Below are 15315 nucleotides of genomic sequence, written 5' to 3' on the forward strand. Positions count from 1 at the left end.
TGTGAAGTCACATAGCATCATTCCTGTCATAATCAATTGATCAGTCATAAAATCCTACCTAGTTTCGAGAGTAGGAGCATGGACTCCATCTCTTGAAAGGGAAGTTGCAAGATTCTAGGGCATACCTGATGGAAGATATTGCTGTGGCCAACATTGGAAAACACAAAATGCCACAGGTACAACTTTTCTCAGAGTATGCTAACTAACCACCTGCGGTGCTGGTTAAAGCAAGCATTACTTCAGCCCTCTCCCCAGAGATAATTCTCCAGGTCTGTGTTCTGAAACCTGGGAATGTGCATTTTAACACCAAGAGTAGCAATTTGATCCTAAAATTTGAGAACAAAGATTTTGAATTTAAAAAAAAGAAACATACAAAAATTGTTGCTGTGCACCTTCTTTTGGCTGTTCTCCATCAGAATAGACAATGAGTATCATGCAGATGAAGAGTGTGGACTCTGAAGCACAGCTGAATTGAGAACTTCAACATTTCAGCCGTTCCCTTAACTTCTCTGTACTTCATCTACTTTATATATAAAGTGTACTTCACAGGGGTAGTTGTGAAGTTTAAATGATATATATATAAAGTATTTAGGACAGTGAGTTGCACTTAGTAATTGTAATTTTTGTAAATTTTATAGAACCAAATATAGTTTTCTTTTGAAAACCAGATTTTTAAAACTTGACAGTATAACCTTGTTTGGCAGTGTTTGACGGCATGAAATTCTGCTAGAGTATTAACACTTTAAAATATATATTTTTTATTTATCTTCTGTTTCTCCTCTTTTTCCCTTTTAAGAACAGCTTACTCTATACTTTCCTGGAAAATAAAATCTGAGCTTTTGATTCATGTAAATCCTGTAGAACAGGATATATTCTATAAGGCCAGATTGCCAGATGGCTCAGATGAGGTTTATTCTAAAGCTAGAAGGTTTAGCTAGAAGAATTCTAAAACTACATGCATAAAATACAGATAAAGATCACATAACTTATGCATCAGTTGGGCATTTGGAGAACATTGGGCAGTTGGAGAACAGGGTAAAAGGGAGACATTTTACTATATACTTTTGTTTTCTAAATCATGTGAATGTGTTATTCAAATCATAAAATAAAAATCCTATCAACTAATTTCAAAGTTCTAATCTAACAGGGATTCAAAACTTCCTAATACTTGGAAATGCTGATTCAGAATGGTATCGAACATTTAAAACTCAATAAGAAGGTGAGTATTGAATACTGGTATTGAATAAATGATTACAGTGGCTAAATAACTTCACAGACTGAACAGTCTAGGCAGAATTCTTGGTTAATTAATCTTTTCAGTTCTTCACAAGGTCTCACTCTCTTCCATTTTCTTTCCACAATCTCTGACCCTATTTTAAGTGTACAGTTCAGTTGTATTAATTACATGTACAATGTTCTGCTACCATCACTGCCACCCATTACCAAAACTGTTTTTTCACCCCAAACAGAAAATCTGTACCCATAAACAATAACCCCATTTCCCCTTTCCCAGGGCCCCTGGAAACTCCTCTGACTACTTTCTTTCTCTATGAACATGCTTATTCTATATATTTCACATAAATAGAATCTGACATCCATTTGTGTTGGCCTTATTTCACTTAGCATAATATTTGCAAGGTTCGTCCATGTAGTAGCATGTATCAGAACTTCATTCCTTTTTTTGGCTAAATAGCATTCCGTTGTATGTAAATACCACATTTTGTTTATCCACTCATCTGTTGATAGACTCTGGAATGGTTTACCTCTATTAGCTATTGTGAATAATGCTGCTCTGAACACTGATGTACAGGTATCTCTTTGCGTTCCTATTTTCATTCTTTGGAATATATTCGTAGGAGTGGAATTTCCATATTACATGGTAATGTTATGTTTAACTTTTTAAGAAACCAACAAACTGTTTTCCACAATAGCTGCACCATTTTACAGTCCAACCAGCAATGTACAAATGGTCCCCATTTCTCCACATCCTCACCAACACTTGATATTTTGTTTTTTTGATAATAGCCACCATAGTAAGTGTGAAGTGGTATCTCATTGTGGTTTTGATTGCATTTTCCCAATGATTAATGTTGAGTATCTTTTCATGTGCTTGTTGGCCATTTGTACATCTTTGGAAATGCTTCTAATTGCTTTATCCATTTTTTTGTCTTCATTTTGTTGAGTTGTAGGATTTCTTCATATATTCTGGATATTAAACCCTTATCAGATAAATGGTTTCCAAATATTTTCTCCTATTCTGTATGTTGTCTTTTTACTTTTCTAGAGAATGTCCTTTGCACAGATGTTTTTAATTTTGATGAAGCTCTATTTATTTTTTCTTTTGTTGCATGTGCTTTTGGTCATATTTAAGAATCCCTTGCCAAATCCAAGGTCATAAAGATTTTCCCCTATGTTATTTTCTAAGAATTTATACTTTTATCTTTTATATTTTGGTGATTGATCCATTTTGAGTTAAGTTTTACATATGGTATGAGGTAGGGATCCAGCCTCATTCTTTTGTATGTGGGAATCAAGTTTTCCCAGCACCATTTTTTTTAAGAGACTATTCCTTCCCCATTGCAAGGACTAACACCCTGTAAAAAATCAGTTGGCCAGAGGTAAGTGGGTTTATTTCTAAACTCTCAATTGATTCAATTGGTCTATATGCTTATCCTTATACCAGTACCACACTACTTTTTTGTTTTGTGTTTTTTTTTAGGAGGTATTGGGGATCAAACCTGGGACTTCGTATATGGGAAGCAGGTACTCAACCACTTGAGCTACATCCACTCCCCCAAAGCTTTTTTTTTGTAACGATTTCTTTATTTATTTTATTTCTCTCCCTTTCCCCTCCCCACCCCAGTTGTCTGTTCTCTGTGTCTATTTGCTGTGTGGTCTTCTTTGATTGCTTCTGCTGTTGTCAGCGGCACGGGAAACTGAGTTTCTTTTTGTTGCATCATCTAGTTGTGTCAGCTCTCGGTGTGTGCGGTGCCATTCCTGGGCAGGCTGAACTTTCTTTCGCGCTGGGTGGCTTCCCTTACAGGGTGCATTCCTTGCGCGTGGGGCTCCCTTATGCAGGGACACCCCTGCGTGGCATCAGCACTGCGCAGGGGCCAGTTCCACACCGGTCAAGGAGGCCCAGGGTTTGAACCACGGATCTCCCATGTGGTAGAGGGACTCCCTAACCACTGGGCCAAGTCCGTTCCCCCCCACCCCCCCACCCCCACAGCTTTTGATTACTGTAACTTTGTGTTAAGTTTTGAAACCAGGAAATAGAAATCCACTAATTTTGTTATTTTTCAAGATTGTTTTGGCTGTTTGGGGACTGTGAAAATGTTTTTCATCCTAGAACTCTATTTTACTGTCTCCTGCTCCTTCTCTCTGCCCCCCTACCTCCCAATGAAGATTCCAGGTCTGCCTTTTTAGACCTGTAGTGCTTATCTAAATCCTCATGGCTTTGTCCAAATATGACCTAGATTATGCCTTTCATTGGAAACAATATCTAGTCTGTATAGGCAGTACCAGATGCGTAAAAGTACTATTTACCCTGCAGCCAATAAGTTAGGGTGTTTATACATAGGGTGTTTATACATAAATCAGGGATCTCAGCCATCTTGCTCACCACTCTATCCCTGGGACCTAGCATAGGGTCTGTTATATGTAGGCTCTCAAAAAATATCTGTCAAGTGAATGAATAAATGAATGCAAGCTGAAAATAGACACCTGTTCAAGAATGGTTGACATAGATTTATGATCCATAAGGGAACACTTACAGAAAACATGGGATGTTCATGTTCATCCCTAAGCTTTTCAACTTGGCTTCCTGGAGAGCAACAGAACTTCCCCACAAGCTGTCTTGTGCTTTGCAGAGACAAAATAGAGTAGATCAATTTGGAAAATAGTATATCAATCACCTTTTCTTTTTTTTTAAGATTTGTCTTTTTATTTATTTCTCTTCCCTTCCCTCCCCCCCGCCCCCCCATTGTCTGCTCTCTTGTGTCCATTCGCTGTGTGTTCTTCTGTGTCCACTTGCATTCTCAGCGACGCTGGGAATCTGTGTCTCTTTTTGTTGTGTCATCTTGCCGCGTCAGCTCTCCGTGTGTGCAGAACCACTCCTGGGCTGGCTGCACTTTTTACGCAAGGGGCGGCTCTCCTTGTGGGGTGCACTCCATGCGCGTGGGGCTCCCTATGCAGGGGAACCCGTGCACGGCACAGCACTCCTTGCGCGCAGCAGCACTGCACGTGGGCCAGCTCACCACATGGGCCAGGAAGCCCTGGGTTTGAACCCTGGACCTCCTATATGGTAGGCGGACACTCTATCAGTTGAGCCACGCCCACTTCCCCATCAATCGCCTTTAATAAAGGCCCTATTTCAATTCATGAGCAATAGCTGACCGGCAGAAGTATTTGTTTGCAAGCTCCCTCATTGTTTCTTGCAGCATAGGGAAACTTTCGTGGGCAATCAAGACAGAAGTCTTGACAGGAGGATTCATGAACACTGACTCAGAAGGAGAATTCATGAACACTGACTCAGGTGGGTGGGGGGGAAGTAAAGGCTGCCCACTAATTTAAAAAAGAAAGAAAAATCACCTGCTGGTTCATATTCATGCTTCAACATAAATAGCTGAGCACTCACAAACTGTTAACACAATGCCAGCCTTTCTCTCCCCTAAAAGGGACCCAACCAGGGTTGGAGGCTTCTCGGTGCCCAAGAAATATCTTAGGGAGAAAGGCCTGGAGAATATGAGGCCCAGGAGAATCACAATAATAAGGTTCACACTTGTTTAGAGTTTTATGCTTTACAAAGCATTTTGAATGTATCTCACCTAGGGAGAGCCTTGAAGTGTATTTCCCACAGGAGTGATTCTATAGAGCCCTATACATTGGTTCTGTGATGTTTCTTTCAGGGTAGATAGAATGCTTAGTCCACACACATTTGTCCCCTTTCTCTGGGTCAGTTCCCAAGGGAAACAGGATTCCAGAGGATGGTGACTCAAGACGTTTGGCCAGAAGCCTGACTGGAACAGGAACTCTGAAAGCCAGCTTCTTTCCCCTGTTCCTGTGTGCCACCCTTTCAGGTTCCCAGGAGAACTGTTGGCATGCCATGTCCTTAGACTTCAGTTGCTGCAATTGCGTACTCAACCTGCCCAGCCTAGACTGTTCTTCCTCCTACTTGATGTGCCCCACCCAAGTTTCTTTTCAGAGCACTCCCATCTCCTTTTTTCTTCCCCCACCATTACCTGTCTGTCTCAAGTCCTATCAGGTTCTCATGTGCTTCTCAGATGTGTCATTTGCTTTATGCAAAAACTGCCCACCTGGTTCTAATATGATTACAAATGTTTTGAAATCTTTGTTTTCCTTCTCTGTTCAATGATTTGGGATCAGATTACTCCAGGGCACAAGTGTTCAGAGTTTGGAGTGTTTAATCACCTGAGATGCTGGCTAAAACATACAGATGTAGGGGCCCACCCAAGATCTTCTGGGTGTGAGTCATGTATCTGTGAGGCATCTGTTTATTAAGCAAGTTTCCCCATGTCCTGCTTCCTATCTGTTCAAAAAAAACAAAACAGTTGCTACAGCAACCTCGATTTACACCTTACTTGTTCCTCTTTATCTAAACTCTTCTGACCTAATTCCCATGTCTGGGAAGGGGACTTTGGCCCAATGGATAGAGCGTCCGCCTACCACAGGGGAGGTCGGCGGTTCAAACCCCGGGCCTCCTTGACCCGTGTGGAGCTGGCCCATGCGCAGTGCTGATGTGCTCAAGGAGTGCCTTGCCACGCAGGGTGTCCCCCGTGTAGGGGAGCCCCATGCACAAGGAGTGCACCCCGTAAGGAGAGCCACCCAGCGCAAAAGAAAGTGCAGCCTGCCCAAGAATGGCGCCACACACACGGAGAACTGACACAGCAAGATGACGCAACAAAAAGAAACACAGATTCCCAGTGCCGCTGATGAGAATGGAAGCGGGCACAGAACACCCAGCAAGTGGACACAGAGAACAGACAACCTGGGGGGGAAGGAGAGAGAAATAAATTTTTAAAAAAATTCCCATGTCTTTCCTCCTACTTATTCTAATTCTCTTGTTCCAAGTGCTAGAAATTCCAGACTTTTGAAATTTGGGTTCCCCGAAGTGTTAGGTACTTCAGATTGTTGGGGTTTGGGAGAGATCTATAATAATAACATCCTTTTTCCCTCCTGAAATCACAACCAATTGAAAGATCCATGCAGGATTCATCAGACAGAGATGAAAACATCTCCTTCGTTGCTAATAAAGCTGATAGGAGAATGTAGCTTTCAATCTACAGCCATTTGGCTTGCTGATATTCTACCTGAACCCTCCAATTGCAGGCACACTCAGCTCTCTAGTCACTTAGCACAGCCAGACAACCACAAGCCCTTAAACCAAGACAGAGTAGATGGGAATGCTTGAGGGCAGAAGGCAGGATACTGAAAAAGGAAGGAAGAAAGAGAGAAAGAAAGGAGGAAAGAGGAAATTAAAAGAGAAGGAGGAGAGGAAAGGGAAGAAAAGGGGATTGGAGAAAGATTGGAAGGAGAGACAGGGAGGAGATTGAGAGCATCCTTCTAAATCCACCAATCAGAAAACTTACTTCTCTTCCCTTCTGATCACAAAACCACTTAGACTTTTGTCTATGAAAGATTCATTCCCTTAACCTACTGCTTACTTTGTGTCACAACTCCCCAAAGGCACCGCATTCCACAGTTGGGTGGAGAGGTGTTACCATGGCTTTGAATGTTCTGTGATAGATCATCCTTGCACTCTCCCTAACACCATAATTTTCACACCTCGTTGCCTTTCCACACACTGTTCCCACTCCATCTGCCTGCTGGTCTCGCACCTTCCTCTGTGAAGTCTCCCCGCCTCTCCAAAACTTGTATGTTATGTTCTAACATGTTCACTTACAGAAGCTGTTACTTATTTCCCTCACTGTACTGTATGCCCCTTAAAGGCAGGGACCACCATATTCTTTGCTGTGTGTCCAGCAGTAACAAACTGCCTGGCACACGTTCCCGCTTTCCTGCCTGCCTGCCTTCATTCTCTGCCTAATAGGTATGAGACCCTCTCTAGGAAATAAATTTTAAAAGTGAATAAAGTAGGAATTCTGATCTTGAACTTACATTCTAATAGAGGAAACAGACATTTAAACAAATTAATACAACTTGATATGGTAAGTCCTGCAATTGAGATACATAAGATAGATTGGTGAATATATATAAGAAACGGAGAAGGCTTCTCATTCAGTCAGTTAAACATTTATTGAGTACTCACTAAGTGCCCAGTTCTATGCAGAACTCTGCAGGTATGATGAGCAAAATCAGACGTGGAAACTACCCTCATGGATAGTGGATAGAGACACATAGTAATGGGATTATCACAAAACCAGTGTGAAATATTATTTTAGTCCAGGTTCTTGATTGCAATCATGGAAACTTGTCTTGGTGCAACCTGAGGCTTAACTTCTCTCTGCTCTCTGCAAAGTAGATACCATTCCTTTGTCTACTGACTTCTATTTTCGTTCTCATTGTTTGGGTGTGATTTTGGGATAAGAGGGCAAAAACATCTTTACTTTGATGTATTTCAGTGTCTTTGAGGCAGCTTTTGTGCACAAGGAAATAATTCAGGGATTAGTGTGTTTTCCTAAAATGAACATTCACTTTTTTGAAGTAACAGTAAAGTCTAATTTTTCCTTAAGTTTTCAAGTCCAACCTACAAGTCCTATTAATCAATTTATAAAACTAGCATTTAAAATAAAACCCTTTTAAGGGAGCCTTTTATAAAAGCAAATTAAAATACATTTAGGGAAGCAGACGTGGCTCAGCTGATAGAGCATCCATCTACCATATGGAGAATTCAGGGTTTGATCCTCACGGCTTCCTGACCCATGTGGTAAACTGGCCCACGTGCAGTGCTGCCATGCGCAAGGGGTACCGTGCCACACAGGGGCATGCCTGTGTAGGAATGCCCCACATGCAAGGAGTGCACCCTGCAAGGAGAGCCGCCCCACGTGAAAAAAGCGCAGCCCGCCCAGGAGTGGTGCCGCATATACAGAGCTGATGCAGCAAGATGATACAACAAAAAAGAGATGTAGTTTCCCTGTGCCACCAGATAATGCAAGTGGATGCAGAAGAACACACAGGGAATTGGCACAGAGAGCAGACAATGGGGGGAAAGGAATAAAATAAATCTTAAAAAAAGAAAATTTTAAAAAATACATTTAAACATTCTAAATTGCATTTGTAAATTTAACATATTCAGTTAATCAGTTTTTTTCTGACAAATATTCTCAAGTACTGAAATAATTCTTAAGTATTCTAATACTGCCGCCAAACCTAATAGAGTTCTTTCACACCTTTCAATTCTCAATGACTTTTTTGTTGTTGCTTTTTTAATGAGGTACTGGAGATTGAACCTGGGACCTTGTACATGAGAAGCAGGTGCTCAAGTCACTGAGCTATACCCACTCCCATCCTTACAACTTAAAATTGCAAGACTAAATCAGTTAATAACAAGTTTAAAATGGAATCACAATTTATAGGAAAGATGAGGGGCTTGGCAACATGCTAAAGTATGCCATAGGGATGCACTCAGCAAATTCCAGATTGTGAGACCCTCTAAAAGACAACTCAGTTTCTTTTCTTGTTATTATTTGCTATTCTTTAATAAGTAAATGCAAGAAAAAAAGGGGAGAAATGGAGGGACATCCTATAACTTAAAAGATATTTAAGAGTCTTATTAAGCAATTGAAATGTGTGGATCTAATTGGATCCTCATTCAAAAAAGCAAACTAAATAGAAATTAGGACATTTATGAGCCATTTGGAGAGTTTACACATTTGATTATTAGTCATTTTCAATATATTTTAGTGGTGTAAAGATAATTGTAGTTATATTAGAAAAAAGAGGAGTCCTTTTGGCGTTTCTTATTGATGATATATTTATAGATAGATTATAGACTACCTGGGATTTGTTTCAGAATAATATAGGTGAAGGGACATGGTAGGAGGATAGGTGAAATAAAATTGGCCATGAGTTAATAATTGTTGAAGCTGAATGAAGAGTACAGGGTGGTTTATTATACTATTCTAATTCTGTATAGATTTGACATTTTTTATATTCAAAGTTTTTAAAAATTGCAATCACAAAGCTAATCTAATAGGCCACAAGGTTAATCTAATAGTCTAAATTTTATTATACATTCTAAGCACTTAAATATAAACATACATTATATGTATATATGTTCTCGAACCTAAATGTGAAATAGTGATACAGTGGGATTGGTTTACTTCATCATTTCTACACTTGATTCCAAATCTTTGTGGAGCTAAAGGTATTACAACCAAGGAAACAATTAGGCAACACCAAGTAATCTGAGGTTACCACACAAGCAAATTGGGGATGCTTTCTCCATTGTAGGGGTGAGATCTGAGCTGCTAACAGCTAGAGTCATTTTCTGCATAACCTTGAGGAAGAAATAGAGCTCTTTTCTATGGTTACTATGCCAGTAAGAATTCCAAGTCTATGCCCTCCAAGTAGGGGGTCTCACAATCCATGTCACCTGAGTTCAGGTTATATATCTCACCTAATTCCTTAGAGTGATTTGAATCTTTAACCCCCTACCCAGGCTGTTTTCATTATTCAATTCTCCAACAGATTCAGCTGCATTATTTACTGCTTGAAGCTATTTGGAATTCTTTGCAGATCCTGTCTGTATAAAAGGGCCATTTTTCTTATATTTAAATAGCATCTAATTGGATTCTGTACCTATCTCTCTGGCTTTAGGGCCACTGTAGCAAAGACCTGCTAATAATACTTCCTTCTGGCCTGTGCCAATTAATTTCCCTTTTGCCCCGCTATTTTCAAATAGATGGGCTCTCCTAGAAGCCCTGTTTAAGTGTTACCTGGTGAGAAACAATTCTCAGAAACTTAAAATAGATTTGTCTTTATCACCAGCCTAAATATTTCTTTTGCTAGCACCCTGCATTCTAGTCACATTGGCCTTATTTTTGTTTCTAGAAAGAACCACACCACTTCCTATCTTAAGGCCTCCACACAGGCTGTTTCCTCAGCTTAACAGGCTCATCCTTGCCTCTTCCTCTGCCTAACTACTACCCTTCCTTCAGATTTCTGCTTAAAAGTCATGTCCTCAGGGAAGGCTTTCCCAACCCCAAGAGACTAGTCAGGAGGCCCTATTATATGCTCCATGACATTCTATCCTCTGAGGCGCTCATCACAATTCCAATAAAATAACTAACTCAATAAATAATAGATTTAATATCTGTCATCTGCATTAGTATGTATAATCCACAAAGGCAGAAACTGCAGTTCCAGTGACTGGTATATGTAACAGCTTCTCAATAAATACTTGTTGAATGGTAAATGAATTACAATGAATTTAAAAATTAGAAACTACAGAGAACCACTTAATAATGAAATACTTTTCGGGTAAAAACTTTATTGCAAGGATATTTAAGAGTCTAAATAAATCCTGATATCTCTAGGAAACTTGCAGTTCTAAACTAATATATTTAGGGGATCCCTAGGAAATATGCTCATGACATACTGTTAAGGGGGGAAAAATAGATAATATATTACATATACATATAGTTCTTAAAAAGAATGAAAGAAAACCTAAATATAATGTACTTATATGAAAGGGAGATGGAGGGAGAAGCAGGCTTTCTGGTTTACATCTTAGTCCCATTGCTTACTGACCATATGGCCTTGGAATAGTACCGAACACAAAATTAGTGTCCGATAAAAGCTAGCTATTAATATTATAATAATTTAGATAGATGCAGAGACAAAAGTGAAAGGTTGTATACCAAAATGTTAGGAGTAATTATCTCTTGGGTTTTGTTTTTTAAATATGAATTAGTTTTTGTTGTTGTTGTTTAATCTAGATTTTCTCTTTTGAAATGAGCCTGGCCCTGTATACATAGCACAGTAAGCTCATGGGTCCTAGTATCAGTACTTCCAGATTCATAATACGTTCTACCACTTGTATCTTGCAGGACTTTGAACAAGTTATTTAACTTCTCTGTGCCACAATTACTTCATTTGTATAATGAGTCTTGGTGATTATACCCATCTCTTAGGCCTATCAGAAGGAATAAATAAAAACAATACTTGCAAAGTGTTTGGAGGACAGTGCCTGGCATATTGGTGCAAAACTAGCCCATTTTACTTATGTAATACAAATAAACAAAACGTTTTTTAGAAAGACTATCCCTAATGGTTTGGCAGTAGATTTCTCTGGAGTCTTTGAGCTCTGATTTATATAAAGAGTGACTTTATTCTGGGAAGTTGGAGAAAAAGAAAAAACAATCCCCTTTAAAATCAAAGCTATTTAAAATCAATCCTGGGAAGTGGATGTGCCTTAAGTGATTGGGCTCCTGTCTACCCTACGAAAGATTGAGGGTTTGATTCCTGGGGCTTCCTGTTAAAGTCAAGCTAGCACACATGGAGAGCTGGCCTATGCTGGAGTGCTGGCCCGTGCAGAATGCTCACTCATCAGAGAGTAGCACAGCAAGATGATGCAAGAAAAAGAGACACAGAGGAGAAACAATAAAAGGCACAGCAGACCAGGGAGCTGAAGTGGTGCAAGAGATTGAATATCTCTCTCCCACTCCTGAAAGAACCAGGATCAGTTCCCAGTGTTGCCTAAAGAGAAGACAAGCAGGGAAGTGGATTTGGTTCAACTGATAGAGCATCCGCCTACCATATGGAATGGTCCAGGGTTCAAACCCAGGGGCTTCAGACCCATGTGGTGAACTGGCCCACACGCAGTGCTGATGCGCGCAAAGAGTGCATACCTCATGCAGGGGCATACCCAACGTAGGGGAGCCCCACATGCAAGGAGTGCGCCCTTCAAGGAGAGCCACCCTACGCGAAAAAAGCACAGCCTGCCCAGGAGTGGCACTGCACACACGGAGAGCTGACAAAGCAAGATGAGGCAACAAAAAGAGACACAGATTCTTCGTGCCGCTGACAAGAATGTAAGTGGACACAGAAGAACACACAGTGAATGGACACAGCAGACAATGGTGGGGGGGAGAAATAAATATATAATAAATCTTTAAAAAAAATAAAGAGAAGACAAGCAGACACAGAAGAACACATAGAGAATGGACACAGAGAGCAGACAGCAAGTGTAAAACAGCAGGGGGGTGGGGGGCAGGGGAAATAAATAAATCTTTAAAATACAAATAAATAGATAAAGCCAATCCCCATGCACTACAATTTTGTTTGTTTTGTCATTTTACTAGCATGAATTTAAACTGCTTTTATGTATGCCAATGTAAGTTATTAGCTGGTATATTTCAAGTTTATATTTTTGGAAATTATAGTATTCAACTTGCTGACACTGAACTCCGAAATTATAGACCACATCATGACATGCCTGTCTTAGCTATTCTCACATGCATAGGCTCTTGGTTTTCTTTCTCTCTTTTTTTTTTAAAGATTTATTTTATTTCTCTCCCATCCTCCCCCCTGCCCCCGTTGTCTACTTCCTCTGTCCATTCGCTATGTGTTCTTCTCTGTCCACCTGCTTTCTTGTCATGCAGCACAAGGAAACTGTCGCTATTTTTGTTGCGTCATCTTGCTGCGTCAGCTCTCCATGTGTGTGGCACCACTCCTGGGCAGGCTGCACTTTTTTTTTTTGCGCGGGGCAGTTCTGGGCTCCCCTTTGCAGGGGACACCCCTGCGTGGCACGGCACTCCTTGCATGCATCAGCACTGCGCATGGGCCAACTCATCACATGGGTCAGGAGGCCCTGGGTATTGAACCCTGGACTCTCCATATGGTGGGCGGACACTCTATCAATTGAGCTACAGCTGCCTCCCTCTTGGTTTCCTTTTTCTTTTCTTTTTTAAAGATTGTATTTTTTATTTATTTCTCTCCCTTCCACTCCCCCCCCCCCAATTGTCTGCTCTCTGTGTCCATTTGCTGTGTGTTCTTCTGTGACTGCCTCTATCCTTATCAGTGGCACTGGGAATCTGTGTTTCTTTTTGTTGTGTCATCTTGCTGTGTCAGCTCTCCGTGTGTGCGGCGCCATTCTTGGGCAGACTGCACTTTCTTTCGCACTGGGCAGCTCTCCTTGCAGGGCACACTCCTTGCACGTGGGAATCCCCTATGCGGGGGACTCCCCTTGCGTGGCAGGGCACTCCTTGTGTGCATCAACACTGCGCATGGGCCAGCTCCACGTGGATCAAGTAGGCCCGGGGTTTGAACTGTGGACCTCCCATGTGGTAGGCGGACACCCTATCCATTGGGCCAAGTCCGCTTCCCAGCCTCTTGGTTTTCTTTCGCCTCTCTCTCTGAAGCTTTGCAAAGGCCCTTGCTGGCTATCTTCTGCAACCTGACCTCTAAATTTTGAAATTTCCTGAGGCTAGGTGTTGGGCCATTTTTTTTTCTTTTTCTATACTTTTTTTCTGCATGAATGTAGTGTTCTCATGGTTTTAACTCTATCTCTAGCCCCATCTCGACTCTCCAGGTATACCTCTCCAGCTACCTGCCTTACTTTATGTATCTTCACTGGGACATCTCAGATATAACCCAAACTCTTTAGACCCCCAATCCTGCTCCTTTTTCAGCCCTTTCTATCTCATCAACAGCACCATTATCAAGTATACCATCAAAGAGGCATCTGAAGTGCCTCTCTCCCTCAACTCCCACATGCAATCAATCCATCAAATTCAGTCATCATTTCTACCTTTTTTTTTTCTACCTTTTTTTTATTGCAGTATATCATTCATACATGAACACACACATAAACAATAAGTGTATAGTAAAGATTGCGAACTTACAAAATAAACATACATAATATCACACAGGGGTCTCATACATCACCTCTCCACCAACTCTTTGCATTGGTGTGAAATATTTGTTACAAACTACGCAAGAGCATTGTCAAAATTTTACTACCAATTATATTCCTTATCTTACATTTGGTGTATTTTCCCCCCAACCCATACAATTTTTTTTTTATGTATTTTTGTTACAGATATTGTGAACTTGCAAAACAATCATACAGATGTGTAGATTTCCTATAAAACTCCACACCCTGGTGGAACATTTGTTACAGATTATGAGATAATATCATCAGGCTATTACCACCAATCATGGTCCATAGCATACATTTGGCACACTCTTCCCATACACCTCCATTATCAACACAGTATAGATTGGCATTAATGCAAGAATATTATAGTATTGCTGTTAACCACAGTCTATAGGTCACACCAATTGTAGTTTTCCCATGTTTCCCCATATTCCCATCACCTTGCAATAGTGATGTTCATCTGCTCTAGCTCACAGAAGGACTCTCTTGCATTTGTACCCTTAACCACAATTCTCAACTGCCTCTGGGGTCACTGTGTTATTCAGTCCCTAGATTATTCTTTAGCTTTCTTTCTGTTGATATTTTCTTCCCCAGACTACCTTTTTCAGTCACAAATCCCATTTAAACCAGTTATTACTCACTATAATGTGTTACTACCAACTCTATCTTCACATTTTTACAGTGAAGTTAATTAAAACTTTTATGTACATTAAGCATTCATAGTTCTTCTCAACCCTCCTCTTATCTCATTAAAACCTATACTCTAGGTTTTAATTTCATGTGTTTATTATTTGTATTTAGTTCATATTAATGAGACCATGCAATATTTGTCCCTTTGTGTCTGGCTTACTTTGCTTAATATAATGTCTTCAAGACTCATCCATGTTATCACATATGTCCCAATTTCATTTCTTCTTATTGCAGCATTGGATTCCATTGTATGTATATACCACATTTTGTTTATCCTTTCATTGGTGGATGGACACTTGGATTGTTTCCATCTTTTGGCAATTACGAACAATGCTGCTATGAACATTGGTGTGCAGATGTCTGTTCATGTCATAGATTTTAGTTCTTCTGGATATATTCCTAGTAGAGGAATTGCAGTTCTATATTTAGCTTCCTGAGGAACCACCAAACTGTCTTCCACAGAGGCTGCACCATTTTACACTCCCAAGAAGAGTGAAGGAGTGTTCCTATTTCTCCACATCCTCTCCAGCACTTATTGTTGTCTGTTTTTTTAAATAATACATTTATTTATTATGTAGTGTTAGGTGATATCTCATTGTTGTTTTAATTTGAATTTCCCTAATAGCTAGTGATATGGAACATTTTTTCATGTGCATTTTGGTCAATTTGTATTTCTTCTTTGCAGAAATGTCTATTTAAATCTTTTGCCCATTTTTTAATTGGATTGCTTGCTCTTTTACTGTTGAGTTATATGATCTCTTTAT

The sequence above is a fragment of the Dasypus novemcinctus genome, chromosome 12 (genome assembly GCF_030445035.2).
Source record: "Dasypus novemcinctus isolate mDasNov1 chromosome 12, mDasNov1.1.hap2, whole genome shotgun sequence".
NCBI lineage: Eukaryota > Metazoa > Chordata > Mammalia > Cingulata > Dasypodidae > Dasypus > Dasypus novemcinctus.